The sequence below is a fragment of the Strongylocentrotus purpuratus genome, unplaced genomic scaffold, assembly GCF_000002235.5.
Source record: "Strongylocentrotus purpuratus isolate Spur 01 unplaced genomic scaffold, Spur_5.0 spur5_scaffold_8, whole genome shotgun sequence".
Classification (NCBI taxonomy): domain Eukaryota; kingdom Metazoa; phylum Echinodermata; class Echinoidea; order Camarodonta; family Strongylocentrotidae; genus Strongylocentrotus; species Strongylocentrotus purpuratus.
In genome coordinates, this window is record NW_022145614.1 from 6,372,499 (window position 1) to 6,391,329 (window position 18,831).

Genomic DNA, 18,831 nt, shown 5'->3' on the forward strand with positions numbered 1-18,831 from the left:
AGCGTCATGCCATTTTAGTTCACCGCTGTCTTTAGACTCTCGTATCCTTCCTGTATTCCTCTTCATACATGTCATAATCAGAGATAGACGAGTCGTCTTTCTTCGTATCTACGTATTTTTGGTCTACTTTAAATCCTTTTCAAAGAAATAATCGTCATAATTAGCATGTAGAAAGCACTTTAAATTTGCACCATTTCAACCATATGAGTTCTTACGATAGGCCTATACTCTGTCATTATGATGTCTTTGTCAAAGAGCACTAACGCATACATTTATACTGAAGATAATATGTAAAAGAATTATAATAAACGAGTTACAAAAATGGACGAACTCATAATTCAAATATATCCACAACAACAAAACAATATTTTTGAGGTTATTTCAAAATAAAAGTTTTAGAAAAAGAAGAAAACATGATTAGACTTTTCTTAGACTTATCTAAGGCTTTTGATTCTATGGATCACTCGATACTTTTATTTAAACTACAACAATGTGGAATACGAGGGGTTGCATTAGACTGGTTTAGGGTCTATCTTTCAAACAGAGTTCAACATACTTTTGTCCACGGTGTTTTGTCTTCTTCGTTAAATGTCTTTATTGGGGTACCTCAGGGATCAATACTGGGTCCCCTGCTATTTCTTTTATACATAAATGATCTTTGTAAATCATCTAACTTATTAACCTTCTATCAATTTGCTGATGACACTAGTATATTTTTTTTCATCTAAAGATTTGAATAATACTGTCTGCGTTCTAAATAATGAGCTTAAGAATATATCTGACTGGTTAAAAGCAAATAAATTGTCCCTGAATGTTGACAAAACTAAATGTGTTTATTTTCGAAAAACTAAATATAATATAGGATCTAAAATTTCCAAAATTTCCGATATAGCTAGCAATAACGGTCCTTTAATTAATAACGATAATATTCCCATTTATATTAATAATAAACTTATTCAATTAAGTAATTCCGTTAACTTCTTGGGTGTCGTATTAGATAATTGCTTGGGATTTAAGGACCATATCACAAATGTTTTACATAAGATCAGCAGAAATGCTGGCTTGATAAATAAGCTAAAATATAGTTTGTTACCCGAAAATTTGATAACTTTATATCATTCCATTATTTTTCCCTATTTGAAATATTGTAATATTGTATGGGCCACTAATGCAACACAAACTGAATTAAACTCACTATTTAAAGTTCAAAAGAAATGTTTAAGAATAGCTACCAATTCTCATTATCTTGCACCTTCCGCACCTTTGTTTAAGAAGCTATTGTTATTAAATATATATGATATAAATAAGCAAGAAATCGCAACATTCATGTACAAATATAAAAACAAGTTATTACCTGCCCCCTTTTCAGACCTCTTTCAATATAATAGTCAAATTCATAATTATAATACACGGCTTTCCAACAAATTTCATTTATGGTCTGTTAAGTCTAGTTATGAAGCTAAATCAATGAGTTATCTAGGTCCTAAACAGTGGAATATGATTCCCCAAGTAATAACGAAATCACAATTCATATCTTCCTTTAGAAAACAATATAAAATCTTACTTCTAAATAATTATTAATCAGCACAGTTGTTGATTTTTTTTTCTTCTTTTTTTTTCTAATTTTATATCTGAACCCTCTTTCATTGTTATTTTGTTTTCCTTTCCTTTCTTTTCCCCCTTTATATATTGTTTTTCTTCTCTCTATTTTACTTTCTCTTGTTTTATAGGTAGTTGAAGTGTTTGTACTTTGCTTATTTTACTTAATTTATTGTTATGTGCTTATAATATGTTATACATGTATTTCTTTTTGTATTGTTTTTCATTCTTTAAAGGGCGATCCAACTTCACAGGTTCTCGCAACCTTCATGGAAAGCCCCGCATATAACCTTTGTAAACATAGTTAAAATTTACTGTTACTTTGTATATTTTGATTTTTTTATTGCGAAATAAAATTGAATTTGAATTTGAATTTGAAAACAATCTGATCAAGTTTCAGACTTTGTAATCAATCAATCATTAAAATCAATCATTCAATCAATTACTCAAAGAAAGCTGAAATTATACAATCCTAGATATATTTGTATGTTTATCATTATTTTAAAGTAATGATATACAACATACTTAACCGAATGACAAACTGATCTATGTCGTCTGGAAATGACTTTTAATGATAATAAAAGAATTAAAAAAGAAATAAAAGAGATTGCAGTTATAGCTAGGCGTCTGTCTTTTAGTGAGTGGGTATAACTTCTAAATAAAGACAAGGTCTCGACTCGAGACTGTGTTCGTTCGTCTGAGAGTTGATATTTCTGATTAGTAATAATAATATCAATCGGACTCGAGGGGCTCGGACTAGCAAGTGTGATATGATGTGTTGTTCTGGACAGTGGAGTAGACAGCTATGGGGGGGGGGGCATGGGTTCGTTCCCCTTCCACGCCCACCCCCGAATCAAGTGTGGGGTAGCATGGGTTCGTGCCCCCTCTCCCGGATCAAAAGTGGGGGCAGGATGAAAAGAAAAAGAAATCTGATTAGAAATAATATTATATCAATCTGACTCGGCATAATAAGTGTGATATGATGTGTTGTTCTGGACAGTGGAGTAGAAGGCATGGGTTCGTGCCCCCCTCCTCCCCCTCCCCCCGATTCAAAAGTGGGGGCAGGATGAAAAGAAAAAGAAATCTGAATAGCAATAATAATATCAATCTAACTCAAAGGCCTCGGAATAATACGTGTGATGGGATGTGTTGTTCTGGACAGTAGCGTAGTTATTGGGAGGGGACCAGGGGTAGACGCCCCCTGAAGAAAAAAAGACAACAACAAAGAAACAGGGAGAAAGAAAACAGAAAAGGAAGAGAAGGAGAGACAAAAGGGAGAGGGAGATGACAACGTGAAAAGTATTATGTCACAACCCTTTTCCGTACCCTCTATATACTCGATGGGTTTGTTTCCTTGCTTTTCATCGCTCCGCCAATAATATTGCATGCTCGAAGTTGGAGGGGAAAAACACATCCACTAAACGTTTTTCTGAAGTTTCATCATAAAAAAAAAAGAATATACAGACAATTTTTACTGGTTTTATGTAGCGCTCCGAGAATGATTTCAAATGTCAATCGAGCGATTTGAAGTTTGTCAAATGTTGAGAACGTCACACCTCTTTCTTCGTAAAATCTCGAGAAGCCAGAGGCGACAAGTCCAAGAGTCTGCTGGTCTGTCTTGCTTCTACTACTGTCTACCACACATCTCAAGGTTTATCCCCTCTCTAGAGATGCTCTCAAAAGTATGGATTAAGATCTTTGGTAATTGGAGCTAAATTCTTTACCACCAAAAGACAGAGAAGTGAAAGTTCGGGTGGGGTTGAGCAAACGCTGTCATTTGTCACCACATTCGAAAATACAAATCACACTGAGTCGTATTCATAATGATGTATATAACATACAGAGCTTACAATATTTTTAAATACATTTATGTGGTTAATAGCAAATGTAAAGAGATTTTTTTTCTGGGGGGGGGGGCAGGGGTGCGGGGCCGAGTTGGGGAGGGGGAAGCTTCTTTATAGTAATGTGAAATTTGTATTCATGTTGAAGGGAATGACGGATAATATAGTTTATACTTCAACAATTTGGCCAATTTGGCCAATTTGATGAGAATTATAATTTATTATATATTCTAGAATTAGTATTTTTTATGTTAATTTGACCGTAGCATCATTAGATTATCAGTTATTACCCTTAACAAAAGTTTTAACGACAATAATATTGAAGAAAAAAGAGAAACGTGTTGGAAAAAATACAGATTAGGAGTACAAAAAAAAGTCATATTTTGTAATTTTTTTTTTTAAAAACAAATGTTAACTGATTATATTCGACTGACTAATCGCAAAAATTAAGCTATTCTCGATCACATGGGCCAATGTAGGTATTTTCACATTACGTCTTTTAATGAAAAACAAGCGTCTTTTCATCTCAATAAATTTAACATCATCGTTTACATTGCATTTTCTTACTTCACCTTTTTTCCGTGGAAGGCGATTTATTGTTGGCCCTCTATTTATTATGATTGATCCATTGCTTTTCAGTTTACTTTTGCAGCATTTTTCATAGTCGCCATTTTTCTTTCTTTTTACATACAATTTGTATAACGAAGTACTTTTAGCTAAAGGGTTACTTACTCATCATTATTTTGATCATTATTCTTTATACAAATTACGCTAAGCCTATGGTTTCCAATAGATATCTCAATGAGAAAAAAAACAGAACGTAGAAATGCAAGTTAATATAGGTTAGTACCACGTTTTCCTTTCTCCTTTCAACGAACTCCAAAAACAAAACACACCCGAACACGTGTGGAATTTAGGTGGCACATTTTTCTCACCTTTGCGAGTTCAAGGGCATCCATCGTGTTCGCCCTCCCCATCCCCCCGGGGAGACATTGCAGGGATAACGCGATGATCTTGACCTCAGCCGTATTGTGCTTTCGATTTTCAGTTCCATCAACATAACACTGTGATTCGCTTATAATACTACCAATCCCTGCATCATACGTGTCTTTAATTCGGAAAAGAAAATCAGTGTTAACGTCAAGACAATCATCGAAAGTGCATATGAAAGTCAAAATCATAGCAATGAACAATAACGGTACTTATTAATAATCATTATTATATCACGCAACGGAAACGGTTTTTGATCAGATTTCGAGAGTTCACAAAACCTTCTTTTCTTCACATAGTTCTACTTATTTTGGCATTGTGGATGTGGTAACTCTCTGGTTTGGATTCGAATTTCATTCAGAAGATAATAATAGCTGAAAGTGAAAGAAGGTTTCTACCAGAAGCGCAAATGACCATAATTATCCGCATCGCGCATGCCGAATGCACTCACACTCGATTTTCTTTCAAAATAGACAACCCGATGTTCAAAATTTCAAATACTCTATTTTCTAAGATAAATTAAAAATGTCTTTTTAAGGGTAGTGTGTTACAAATCGCGTAGATGGCTTTCACCTTGTAATAAATCGAAAGCATTCAAGCAAATCAAGTACAACGACATCCCTTCAAATTTTTAAGAGATAATAATTTTTTAAATAAAAGTTTACGACAGCCATTTTAGAATTGCTGTGATGAAGTTAGAGTGGAACATGGCGATAAAATCCACACCTCTTTCTCGCAGATCAGATTTGTCCACTCTCCAAAGTCTAAATCTCCGAAAACAACGTCCACATCGAGAAGCAAAAGCAGTAGCTTACGACCCGGTAGTCGAGGCTTTAGAAAGAAAATAATTTGGGCAGCCTCAGGGCAGGCTCATCTAGCTAACCCGCCTTGCCCCCCGAAACTCTGGGTGCGCAACGCCAGCCGTCAATCGCTGATAACAGAATACAGAGAAAAGGGCACGTACAATACTGCGTTGATTACTCGCGATAGAAGTCGGTTTTTTCCCCCTTACTTTTCCAGATAGTATTATTGGAGTGTCATAGCTAGAGTCAAGTTCAGGTTCGATGTTTTGCTAACGGTACTCCAGGCGATGTCGTACTTCTAACTTTCACAGCGAGACATACAAATGTCACGGAAACCAACGTTTACTTAGCACTCAATATAAAATTGCTTTTTCTTTATTAACAAATTGACTTTTGTTATTTCAATACCCTCAAGGGTAAAAGAGCGAGGGCGATAGTAAAAACGGAGCGAATACGTAGACGAGTACGTTCCACTAGATAATGCCGAAATCGATCAATCTTTATAAAACAAATAGGCGAGTGAGAAATAATTTGATTGATAAAATTAAATTTTAAACCAAACCAAACTTGAGGATCTGGTAACTTTGTCTAAGATTCTGAAACAAAATCCTGGATTTAGCTCATGCTGCAATGATAATTATAAACCTTTAGGTCATTCAGGAACCCAATGACTTTTACAAGCCGATCACGTGACTGATTATCAAGATATTTATGATTGGAAATCGAAACCAAATTTTGCGTTTTCCTAACGATTTTCATTAGACCACAGCCTATTGGGGAAAACGAGTATGGTAAAACCGGTCACTCAAAGATTTTTACGTTTTTGATGCACTTCTTGATCATTTTGAAGCGCAATTTTTGTTTAGGGCTTCAATATTACACCATATCACAGACACTGACAACACGTAGGGCCGTGTTTCTCAGATTTAACATTGTTTAACGAGATGCCTTTAATAAAAACAATTGAAATATACAATTTGATTAAAAAGAAGATTACAATCTCCTTTCTTTAAAACCATCCATTCATAATTGCGACAATACAGTACAAATATCTATGTGGTCATAATATTTGAGGCATTTTCCACAATTTTAGGCGAAGGATTATTGTTTAGGGCCTTAAAGAACTGACCGCGTTTTGGAAAACGAATTTAGGCGCTACTCTATTATTACTTCTTGTTCATCATAGCCCCCTCCTAATAAAGACAAAAAGAAAAACAAGTCCCTAACAAGAACAGATGCTCAAAAGAGAAATGATAATATCAAATTCTTTTTACTGACAATTTGTTTCATTAGACGGATTTTTTTTTTTTTGTACCTAGCCGATATCATTTTTTCGATTGCGTTAATCTTATAGCATTACTATATAGTATACGAGATTAGACATGTTAAAGCGTAGAAATATGAAAGACTAACTCAATTATTGTTATAATTTAATTGCCATAATAATTTAAACTTTCACTTTCTCGGTATCGGCAACTTGGCATACACGTTTACAAAACATAGAAGAAAAGATTAAAAAATAACCCATCATGCATTGCGCACGTACAACGCGGAAATGAAGTATCTAAAAACAACCTGTTTTTCTTTTCTCTTTCGAAATGTAAAAAAAATGATTGAACAAGACTGATCACGCACCCCTCGTATCGGAAAGGGATATGGACACAAAAAAGTACAAAGAAGATAAGAATGGTCAGGAAAATGTGAATGGGCGTAGTTTATCATCGAAACAAAAGCGTGTTATTAATTACTACATGAAACAATATTTGTAATACCTTTTTCATAGATAAAGCAAATAATATGTTTGAAAGTAGCAAACAACACTTGTTGGGATCCGTAAGTGATAAGGCAAAAATATAAATGTAGAGAGTGAATCAACTGAAAAAAAATTTGGGTAAAAATAGTTTTCATTAGTCACATGTACCAAAAAACCTAATTATAAAACAAACTATAGGGCTTTATTATTATGTAATGACGTGCAGTAAAGTCTGGCAAAATTGATTGCCAGAAAAGCTGAAATGGACTACCATATAGTAAAATACAAACGCTGCTGTATCAAACTGAAAACATAAACCTATAGCATATTATGTTGTCTCGGCTTTTCCTTGGATCTTGACATGCGTAAAGCGCTGTGCAGATGCAAAGAATAGCCTTTATTTTTGTTAATATGCATATAATGTTAATATGCGAATATTCCTATTGTTCTGAAAATCTCGGCACGATTGTATATCACAAGACGTTCTACGTGTATTCATTGCGCTACAAATCTGGAATCACGAATTGGTCGTTAAAAACAAAAGTCATAATACCAAAATTTGATGCGACAAGATGAAACCGCGAGTCATTTCCTTTCCCCTCTGCTATCTTTATCGAGGTCTCCCAGCGTGGCCGACTTTTTTAGGACAAAGACAGTAACTCACACCGGTGTGCATCACATCTTACCTGATAACCTTTATAGGGGTTCACCTCATTTTTCCTCCCGATAATCGAAAGAGTGGATAAGTAGAAACGAAAGGAAAGAAATGACAAGAAAGGAAAAGGAAAATACAGGTACAATAATATCGGACAATTGAAAAGGGACGAAACAGTCTTTAGAGGGTATTTTTTGTAATGTCCCTTCCTGGGCTGAGGTTTGGATAGCATCCGCAATGGCTCTTCCTGATCTACCTGAAGCCAGATTTTTTTTTAAAAGACGAATGAAATGAAAGAAAGGAATATAAAAAAAAAAAGACTGAAAAAAGATACACAGAGAAGAAAAGAGAAAGACAAAGACCAATTCAGGTACGAAAATATCTGACAAAAGTGACATAAAACCGGCATAAGATTCTTCTGAGGGTAGAAATCTTCTCTTTTTTTTGGGGGGGGGGGGGAGCGGGGGGCTGTGGTTTGTAGCATCCGCAACGGTTCTTCCTGCAGTTCCTGAAGCCAGTATTTTGTTGAAAGGGTATGAAGTCATCTTCCTTCTTCTTCGAGAAGCTCCGGATGAGAGGAATGAATGCACGCCAGGCCAATCAAGGAAACGGAATCAGATATCAAACACTTCCAATGGCGGGGAGGTGTCCTTTGGACGATGAAAATGACTTTGAAGATTGTTGAGGTCACGACTGCTAAGTTATCCCCGGACACTGATGAAGAGGCTCTTTAACATGACACAACTGAACTAAACTGAACAAAAATCCGAAGAAAAAAAAGTTAAGAATAATTAAAAAAGACGATATGTGAATAAGCGAGTAGTCCATTTATAAGACTGAAGCTATTCTACCAACTTGACCAGTATCACAATACAATGTTTGAATCAGTTTTGTTTTTGAACAAAGTAATTCTTCGGACAGAAATCCTTGCCTATGTCAAGTATAAGAAAAACCTTGCACAATTTCTACAACACATTTCCATTTTCCGGTGTACATTTTTGTTCGTACTGCTCAATCGCTCTCAAAATTAATTCATATCTGATCGATGGTTTATTTTTGAAAATAAAAATGCCGATATATTTGTTTAAATCTGTACAATTCGTCATGAGGAATACCGTTTTGAGAAATGTCTCAAATGGGTGCAGAGAAGTTGCCTGCAGGTTTCCATCTAGTGTATACAAAGGAAGCAATGATCACCCATAAGTAGGTGTTTTGGTGACAAAGACCGGAGGTTTAGAATTGAAAATTGCAAGAATAATATGTAACCGCTTGTATCAAAGTTACCTCTAGTATTCAGAAGTCAAAATACATATTTTTGTAATGTGCCCCTCAAATCAATAAGTCCTGTTAACTTCAACAATTCTCTTGTCAGAGAACTTCATGATTATGTGATCGATTCTTTTCACGGATAAAATGGGGGTAAACAAGGCGTCCGAGCTTCTTTCTTTTTTTTGGGGGGGGGGGGTAAAGTTTTCGATCTTATGGTAACTGCAATTTGAAATATTTCACATTTAGGCAATAAGGTGATCTCTTTGAATTTTAATAAATATCATAATGGCACAATTTTTATGACGAAATTACTGTGTCTCTTTTCGCTCGCTCCTAGTATTTGGAGTCTTTTGGACATTATAAAGTATATTTGGAGTCTTGGACATTATAAAGTTGATATCCGGGCAAGCGAAATTGTGACGATGGAGTGTGGGTAAAACAAAGGAGCTACCTCCTTAGTAAAGCATGGGTTGAACGCAAATACAGTGTTGCAATCAGTAACTTCTTAGCCCGAATCACACGAGGAAGGATATATTTTTTAACACCTGCAAGATAAGGTAACGTTTATCGCGACGGCGACAGACAAATTTAAGTCTGAATCCATATTTTTTTTCTCGAATGGCATTGATACAAGATATTATGTATTCAGTTCGTACGAGTTCAAATGCGAACGCATATGTATTTATTATCCCCTCCCAACCCCCCCCCCCCACACACCAATGTATTACAACTATTGGTTTCTTAACCGAGAAGATGGATGACTTTGATTCCGTAAAATTTCTTGAGATATTTAACAAATATTCATTAAATATTACGCCAGTTGTGACGCAATCTTCTAGGCTATCGAGTCTCGACTATAATGTATGATATTTGACAAGCATGACAATCGGGCAAGAAGACTTTCTTGACGTGGTACTTGAAGCAACAATATATCTCCAATTTACTTCTTAATAAGACAAAAGACAACTTTAAAAAATATATTAAAAAAAAAAAATTGATTTACTTTTCGCAGAGAATTGGAAGCATATACTGCGATGCAGACAAACAACGAGCAACAGAACTAAGAGTCAACATTTCTGATGAAAATCCCCACATTTTCCTCCTGCCAAAATGTATCCCTCTCAAATACGAGAATATAGGCCTAATTAGGCTAATTTACGCAGTACATTATTGATTGTTATGTATTGTCTCAATGCCCTTTTCCGAACCAAAGAGGCCATTGAATTTTATTGATCATTATTGCTCAATTAATGACCTATTTATAACACAGTAGCAGCGGTGGGATAAGTTTTAATGTTCCATCGTGATGTATTTTTTGCCTTTTTCAGAGAAATATCACACACAAAAAAAACACACACAATATTATATGTGTTTGTGTGGGTTCTTTTTCTTTTGGGGGCGGGGGAAAAGGGGGAGGTATGTTCCCCTAATCTCCCTCAATATCATGTCCGGCCTAGTAAGCCCACGGGGACCATCAGCTGATACAAACTACGAGTAAAAATGGTTATTGTATAAACGTTAAATGGATTCGATTAATCATTTTTAAATTCAACCAAAAGCTTTAAATATGTCGGTCTATTTCTTTATCGTAAGAAGTATTATAATGATTTATTTTACGACCACTTTCTCTTTCATTGTGATCATAATTATTAAGTCAATGATTCGACTTAAGTTATTAACGAGAAGGAAAAACAATCATTACTTTATATTCGATAGCCAATAAAAACCCCATTGAAACAAAGATGGGATTGTGAAAACGGGTAAATAACTCCTTTAAACATTGCATGTAAAAAAGAAAAAAGAAAAAAAGGTATGAAGTAACGAACATTCACGTATACTAATCTTTATTCACATGCTGAGGGGATATTTCACTTTCGAATCTTCATTCATTTCTGCTAATGACATCATCCTACATTTTGTTTCGAGTCCTAGCTAAATATTAGACACACGAACCTGTCAAAGGTAAACTTATTAGTCAAGGCCATGGATGTGTTGATCATTTTATCATTTTAAAATCAAAATAATAGTCTCTTTGTTTCATGTAGCTTTCGAAGCTGCTAAGTGGACACCATCGATCGGGGTTTTATGTCCGGCCGGACAAATCACGTAACCATTTACATAGGCCTACTTTGTTCTCTTTGGGTAATGTCGATATGAATATTTAACAATTAATCTTTGGGTTGCATGATGGATGATTTTCATTCTTTAGGTATTCACGATTGTGGAAATCATTACACAAGAACAAATATGTTCATCGGTCACGGCTAAATCATTTCCGTAAGATTATTATTTCTGGAAAATGTTGGCGTTCAAGAGCAAAGTGGTAGTAGTGGGGGTAGATTCTGCCCCCATAGGTGTATACCAGAATTTAAATCAAGAAAATAAATTTCTACCATTTAACTGTTAGCAACACATTTGCCTCACAACGCCCCAGTAATTTTGACGAACTTTGATATTCATACGTCGATCTATATTTTTTGTTTAAAAAATCGCAAGCAATATTTAATCACTCAGAAGTATTATCTCGTGTACTACAGTACTCTAAATATGAGACATACATGAAAATACCTACTTTTTATCAAATCACAATCTTAAACTTGTACAAGGCGTTCAAACAAACAAAGGCGAAACTTTTAGGGATTTCAAAAAGTTCAATTTACGGTAGCATACTCGGCAAATACGCCAAGTCCCAAGGGAAAAAAATCTTTAAAAATGTCAATGCATTTACAGCACACACGGGCTGCAAAGTTACATTGCGCCCCCACTCCCATCTCCCGAAAAGACAACTACTCTCAAAGAAAGCAGAACAATCAGAGAAGCAAAAAGTGATGTAAGTGTCAAATAAATCTGACTAATTCAATGAAAGTTATGAATTTTTGAAAGTTGTAATCAAATTGGCTGAAGCGGTAATGACAATGTGATGTAGTGCCGGACTACTTTCCCATCTGTTCTAAATATAATGACTAAAGTTTTATTGAAGAAGAAAAAAAATCATTGCTCAGGAGGATATATAATTTTTAGAGGACCTATAATATTATTCTATAAAATATAATATATTTTGAGTAGTGCCCTTAGGGAGAAGGAGCCTATGAAAAAACAAAAATTAACGATATTTTTGTACACGGCAAATGGGAGAGTTATCCACGTCCTACGTCACAATCTACTGACCGAAATACCAATTTGAGATTCGCATATACACTTAGTGATCTCATATTTAAAACATTCGTAACTTCCTTACTATTGGTCCGATTAATTTCAAACTTTTACCATTCTGTTTCTGTTACTTTTCTGCTTTCATAAAAAAATCAACTCATTACAAGGGTTAGATTGCCCTATAATCTCTGGGGTACGCCACGGATTCTCATTATCATGTACGAGTATTTTCCCGTTTCCACAAGGAAATGCACGTAAATTTGATATCCATTCAATATCATACCTATTGTAAGGGCATTGAAATAATAACATCCATTTTGACTGTGTATCAGGAGACATGGTTTATCACCATGAAATTAAATTGCCAACGCCCAGCCCAGGGATGAAAGTGCCCCCTTTAACACCAATCTTGCCTTCCCTTTAATGGTGGTATACCATTACCCATTACCACCCTTATCAGCTCCAAGACATTGGAACAGGACCAGTATTCATCTCCGAGGAATGTTATCTAGAGATGCAATCAGAAGTGACGCGACCGATGATGAGAGCCTCACTGCATTGTACCCCAGTCACACAACAACGAGACCGATACCACAACGACACCAAGCCGACACCAGACCGACTGCAGACCGATATCAGACCGATATCAGACCGGCCACAAACCGATACCACAACGACACCAAGCCGACACCAGACCAACTGCAGACCGATATCAGACCGATATCAGACCGGCCACAGACCGACACCACAACGACACCAAGCCGACACCAGACCGACTGCAGACCGATATCAGACCTATATCAGACCGGCCACAGACCGACACCACAACGACACCAAGCCGACACCAGACCGACTGCAGACCGATATCAGACCGATATCAGACCGATATCAGATCGACACCAGACCGATACCAGATCGACACCAGACCGACACTGAACCGACAACAAGACGACAGCAGACCGACACGAGACCCACACGAGACCGACACCAGAACGACACTAAACCGACACCAGACCGGACAAGAATGACTGTCTTCGAATGGCCTCAAATCAGTCGGTTATACATCAGTCACACCGCCAAACCGAGTTCAGGTGACCGACTCCAAACCGACCGATACTTGGCTGTAATGTCCCCTTTTCGTTCGGTCTGTTGTCGGTTTGTTGTCGGTTTGTTGTCGGTCTATTGTCGGTCTTGTGTCGGTCTGTTGTCGGTCTGGTGTCGGTCTGTTGTCGGTCTGGTGTCGGTCTTGTTGGTGTCACTAAGGTGCGTTGAGACTGAGCTAAACTGTACAAAGCTAACCAACCGATGCTAACACAATATGGAGCAAGAGGTGCATTGTAGGTTCATGGTTAGTGTCACATAATTATCCGATAAAAGAAAGAAAGAAAAAAGAAAGAAGGTTTTAGAATTTTAGGAAATCCGTCTTTATCATATTATATTCATAGAAACAAAAATACATTTCATGTTGTTTACCTGCCAATATCAGATCTGTAAAATCCAAGAAAATGGCACATAAATTGATCATGACTCAATGTTCCTGTTTCACTTCAAAGACTGTCATTATTTCTACTTCAGGGATGGACTTTCAACCCAATAAAATAGAATGTGATGCTTTGAACAAAAACATAAAAATCTTAATTTGAATAATTTGGATATTTTAGAACTAATTTCGAATATTATTAACGAGAATGCAAATCTTCCAGGCCTATTGAGTTTCGAAGTACCACAGATACGGCGTATATTTAAAGCTGCGACATATTTTCCTAGCTTTGTTAAAGATAAGCAGAATTTAAAGTAAGGACCCCCCCCCCCCCCAACAAAACAAAAACAAAACAAAAAAATCAACGAAAAAATTACTAGATTATTTGCTCTGAGTCGAGAAATCGCAAGATAACAGCAATGTTAAGATGCTGTGAATGATCAAACAATTTGTATCCCTGGCCAGGACGAAAATTCTAACCCGCCACTGATACGTGCAAACATACGGACACAGATATGTGTGTGCACGATATATATGAACCTATAGAGCAAGATTGCAAGATGTAGAGAGGTTTAAATAGCTCTATCACCTTTGATTTTGGAGCCGCATTCAAATATTTACCCTAATACTCATCGAAAATTACAGATGAAAAATCATCAAGCGTGATCAATGTGGTACATGTTATGTAATACATTTCAGTTGAATAATATGAGTTAATAATTTATAGTTTAATTACAATTTCCTTTTCGTTCCAAGAACTAATATTATAATAGAACTATATATTCAAAATCCATGATTTTTTTTTATCTATGATTGCGCGGACTATTCCTAAAGTGATTCCATTTCTGGATGGCGTCTCTGAATGTGTTAATGCTATTTAAAGGCATTGTTTAACAATGTTTTCAGTTTTACAAATTGAGATGCGTGACCCTACGTGTTACCAGTGTCCTAGATATGGTGTAATATTGAAGCCCTAAAAAAACAATTGCGCTTCAAAATGATGATGAAGTGCTTCAAAAAAGTTGACCGACTTTACACAGATTTGTATTTATAATTGCAGCATGAGCTACATTTTGCAAAATCCAGGAATTTGTTTAGAATCTGAGGCAAAGTTACCCAATCCCTTTAACGCTTACTAGGGAGGAACACATGGTATTCTTACCGATTTGACTCCTTCCAAATACAATTAAAATGATTATTCCACCAGTCGGAGTATATATTCCAAAATGTAAAATTCCACAATGTCACAAGGAACTGCTCCTGATTATATCCGAATCGCTGACCAGAGGAGAATGATGAGAAGATCTTGGTTTAGTTTGGCAAAAATTGGAGACCAAAAAGAATGTTATATACTCCATCACGAAGGTCCTACCTACTCTGGTGATTATCTCTGCTCTGAATAAATTCTCAGTCTAGCTCTCTCGCCTTTTTATCAATTGTTTGTTATGACTATATTCATTTTAAGATCTCACTGGCCCGATCTTTGCGTAAATAAAGCTCCTAACTCTCCCTTCTTCCAAACCCTCTCTCAAATTTTAAACACAAGCGTTCCGTTTATAAATATATACTTTTGCGATTGTCCCCTATCCCTCTCTCTAGGGGCGCGCACAGAAATAGAGAGATAGTGGAAGCTCAATGTATACCAGCGTGGATATAACACTAACAGTTTATGTAAACTTCAGGTTGCTCCCATTGTAAACTGTTTAACTTAAGTCGTGCCATTTTCGATGTTAAGTTTATTGAAAATTTAACACTATTTATTTTCAGGATTTACAGTGTTTAGGTTCTACCTGACGTTTGATTTGTTATGCAGCTAGCAGCGGCTGATTGGCTGGCTAGTTGCAATGCTCTCACACGGTCTTTATCTCAATGTGGAAGACCATGTTCCCCTCCCAGACAACATTCCTTCATATTTTCCGTCTTTAATTTAATTTCTAGTTTGCTATGTTGGTGGTATCATGGCTGATAATGTATATGGTTGTGTCAATCAATTATGAATATTTTTTCTTTTTCATATGTTGATTGACAATGTTGGCTGGCTAGTTGCAATGCTCTCACACGGTCTTTATCTCAATGTGGAAGACCATGTTCCCCTCCCAGACAACATTCCTTCATATTTTCCGTCTTTAATTTAATTTCTAGTTTGCTATGTTGGTGGTATCATGGCTGATAATGTATATGGTTGTGTCAATCAATTATGAATATTTTTTCTTTTTTCATATGTTGATTGACAATGTTGCAAAAAGGTCTGTCTGGTACACCAATGTCAAATGTCATGTTAGCAAATGGAAATAGATTAAGAAACGACAGCTCATATGCGTAATATTTAATATTTGCTACTTCATTTTCTAATTGATTTATTTAAGACATTCTTTTCTCAAATGTGTGTAAATCTTTTTCCAACAAGACAAAGATTTTTTTGTTCAAAATTTCAAAGATATAATCACCAATGCAATATTGATTCTCCGGCGCTACAAAGAAATATCCACTATATTTTGTTCTTACCAAAACCAAGTTCTTACACAAATATATCGATACTTAGTTATCATCCTATTGGAAAAATGACCAATTTAGATTTAAAATCTAATCAAATTTGTCTTTTCATACAAATATTTTAAATTATAAAATGGCGAATGCAATACAATATTTTTCATGACAAGATGTGAATTACTTTATTGCCCATGATTGATGTATTAATTTTTTTTAACACGATTCGTTTTCATCCTGTTTATCAAATTAAACAATATACCAGTATAGACACGGTATACCCCCCCCCCCTTAGAAAGTAATAAAAAATAAGCCACGTCTTCAATTTCAATCTCATGTGAAAGAAAATTAAGCTTGGTAACATGAGAGGAATTGCTCTTGTAATATACTCTCATATATCAAGTATGAGGCTACCTGAAGATAGGATCATGTTGCACCACGGCATACAGTCTAGCAACATGTCTGTGTAGTCCCATATACCCGTATCTGATTTTATGAAAGGCTGAGTGGTTTTACACTTATTTGATTGTTCCAAAACCTCGTAACAAACAATCACTTTCATTTCTTTTAAAGGGACTTGGTAACACTGTTCAGATGAGAGATAGTGGTGCTAAGGTAGTGACTTCAATGCTAAATGTACAATTAAATATAATCTGAAAATTTGAGTGAAAACGGACCATTATTCATGGTACAAATTGGGAAAAACTGATCTGATCGATTCCTTAATTCTCCCAACTATATTATTACAATTTAACTACATTTCAGGTGAATGGAAATCTCACAAAGCAATAAAATGGCTCAACATTCCATTCCAGACATGTAAGTGTTGACAGATTTTGTTATTGCCTTTTAAGTCTTTTTTTTTCATGGAAAAAAGGTTGGGAAAATTCAAAAATGGTTGGGAGAATTTACTATTAATCACTGTTGGAGGGTGTCATACATCGACGCCTTCAAAGAAAACCATAGATATCTTCGTGGTTTGAGAATTTTTTCAGGATTTTTTTGCATGTCAGAGGGTTAGTACAGTAGAAGGAATATACTAAGTAACATTTTATACAAAAATTAAGCAATTTTTTCCATCAACCTTCAACAATGTTACCAAGTCACTTTAACACTTACTTTTCATTAAAAAGTGTCAAATTCTGCATTGTTAAAAGTTTCAGATTTGCCTAACTACATTGTACAACTTTAAGACGGTATTCTCAATTTCTCTATCTTTACTAATTCTTCAGAAGTTCATTGTACTTTTGATAATGACAACTCTTGTGATCTTCCTTTTTTCAAACATTAGCAAATCTGGTAATTCCCATATGCCATGAACCCCGATAACTAAAATGTTAAACTTCTTTAATATGTAAGCTTACTTTGACTTCCTATAATGTCATGACAGGCCTACTTTTTTCTTTTGTCATTGCAATACCTTTGGAAAAGAACAATACATTTACATTTCTTTAAATTCTTTTTGCGAATTCTATATAAGCCCATCCTAGTTATACACACTGAGGTCTCCAGTCTCCATCCGTTTATAACACATTGCATATGTAATTCTGATGATGCTTGATATTGGTGTATAATGATAAAAACCTACCTTTTGATTCAAATCTCTATTGGTACGCAAAATAAATTAATTTGTCGAAGATCAATCATTTTTCGATAATAAGTGAAACGATGAATAATGAAAAAAACATATTTACAACTGTAAATTCAATCGTTTATTATAATATTTTATCAAAAAGTATGATCATCGCAACATTTCCTCACCTTTTTTAAAATAAACTGCATGCTTAAATTTGTTGGGAATTTTTTTTCTCACAATTTATCAATTTAAACTGTTTACAATTGGATACATTATTTAATACTCAGTTGGCTTTTAATTGCACGAACTCGATATGATATATAGCAAGCACACTTGTTCGCTTTTAAAGTTGAATGGTTTAAACTTTAAACCACTTTCAATACAAAGGCGGAAGGGGGGGGGGGACTTTTTGAATGATCGAATACGAAAAATAGTTCAAGATTTTGGCGGATATAGCCACAAAATTATTGACAATTTCTCTTTCAAGTTTTAAGTTTCAAGTTTATTTGTTCCACATTTACATCAAAAAACAATTACAAATTCCTTTTTTTACAAGATTTCAAATCAAGTAAAATGTACGGGAAATAGGTACGAAGTACGAAGGTAATAAAATGTAAAATGTGGGGAGCCTAAATGAAAAGGATAGCTTGTATGTAAATAGGCTCCCGTAATATCTTCTTGGCCGTACTGAGTAACATAATACATGTAGTAGGTCTGAATTTAAAAGGTATTTATAGGAGGCGAAACGTTTTTTTCTTCCATTCTGTAATCACCAACGGCAGTCACTTGGAAAACGAGTGTGTTTTAATTCATTTAGAATTTAGCATACGGGATACCGACTGTTATTACGATGGCATAGACTTTCACGAAATCAGCTTAATGATTGATTTTAGTATTTCACTTTGAACAAGTCCAACTTTCAACCCCTAGAACATATATTATCACATCATTATGATTTCTCTATATTAAATACCAGACATTAAACTCTAAATTATCATGTTTTAAAATTTAAATCGTAGTTCGGGGTTCAGAAAATGGCGCGTATAGAAAGCCTATTTATAGAGCCTGTGTCTTCTTCAACAAATCATATTGAAATTAAAATCTGCCTCAATCACTGTCAACTACTTCGAGACATTCTCTAGAACTAAACTCATACCCTCTTTAATATATTCATATAATGTTTAATTTTGATGCATACACGCAATGGTACTATCAGTTTTCACTT

General features: G+C 35.2%; 1 long non-coding RNA gene across 1 annotated transcript in view; it reads right to left on the reverse strand.

The window, feature by feature from the left end:
* LOC115920270 overlaps positions 1–15,534 on the reverse strand; it is a 28,593-nt gene extending 13,059 nt beyond the window's left edge. Inside the window, exon 1 of the long non-coding RNA XR_004062276.1 lies at positions 14,706–15,534. This is a non-coding gene — a long non-coding RNA (uncharacterized LOC115920270). The remainder of the gene's footprint in view (positions 1–14,705) is intronic.
* Positions 15,535–18,831: the final 3,297 nt, after the last annotated feature.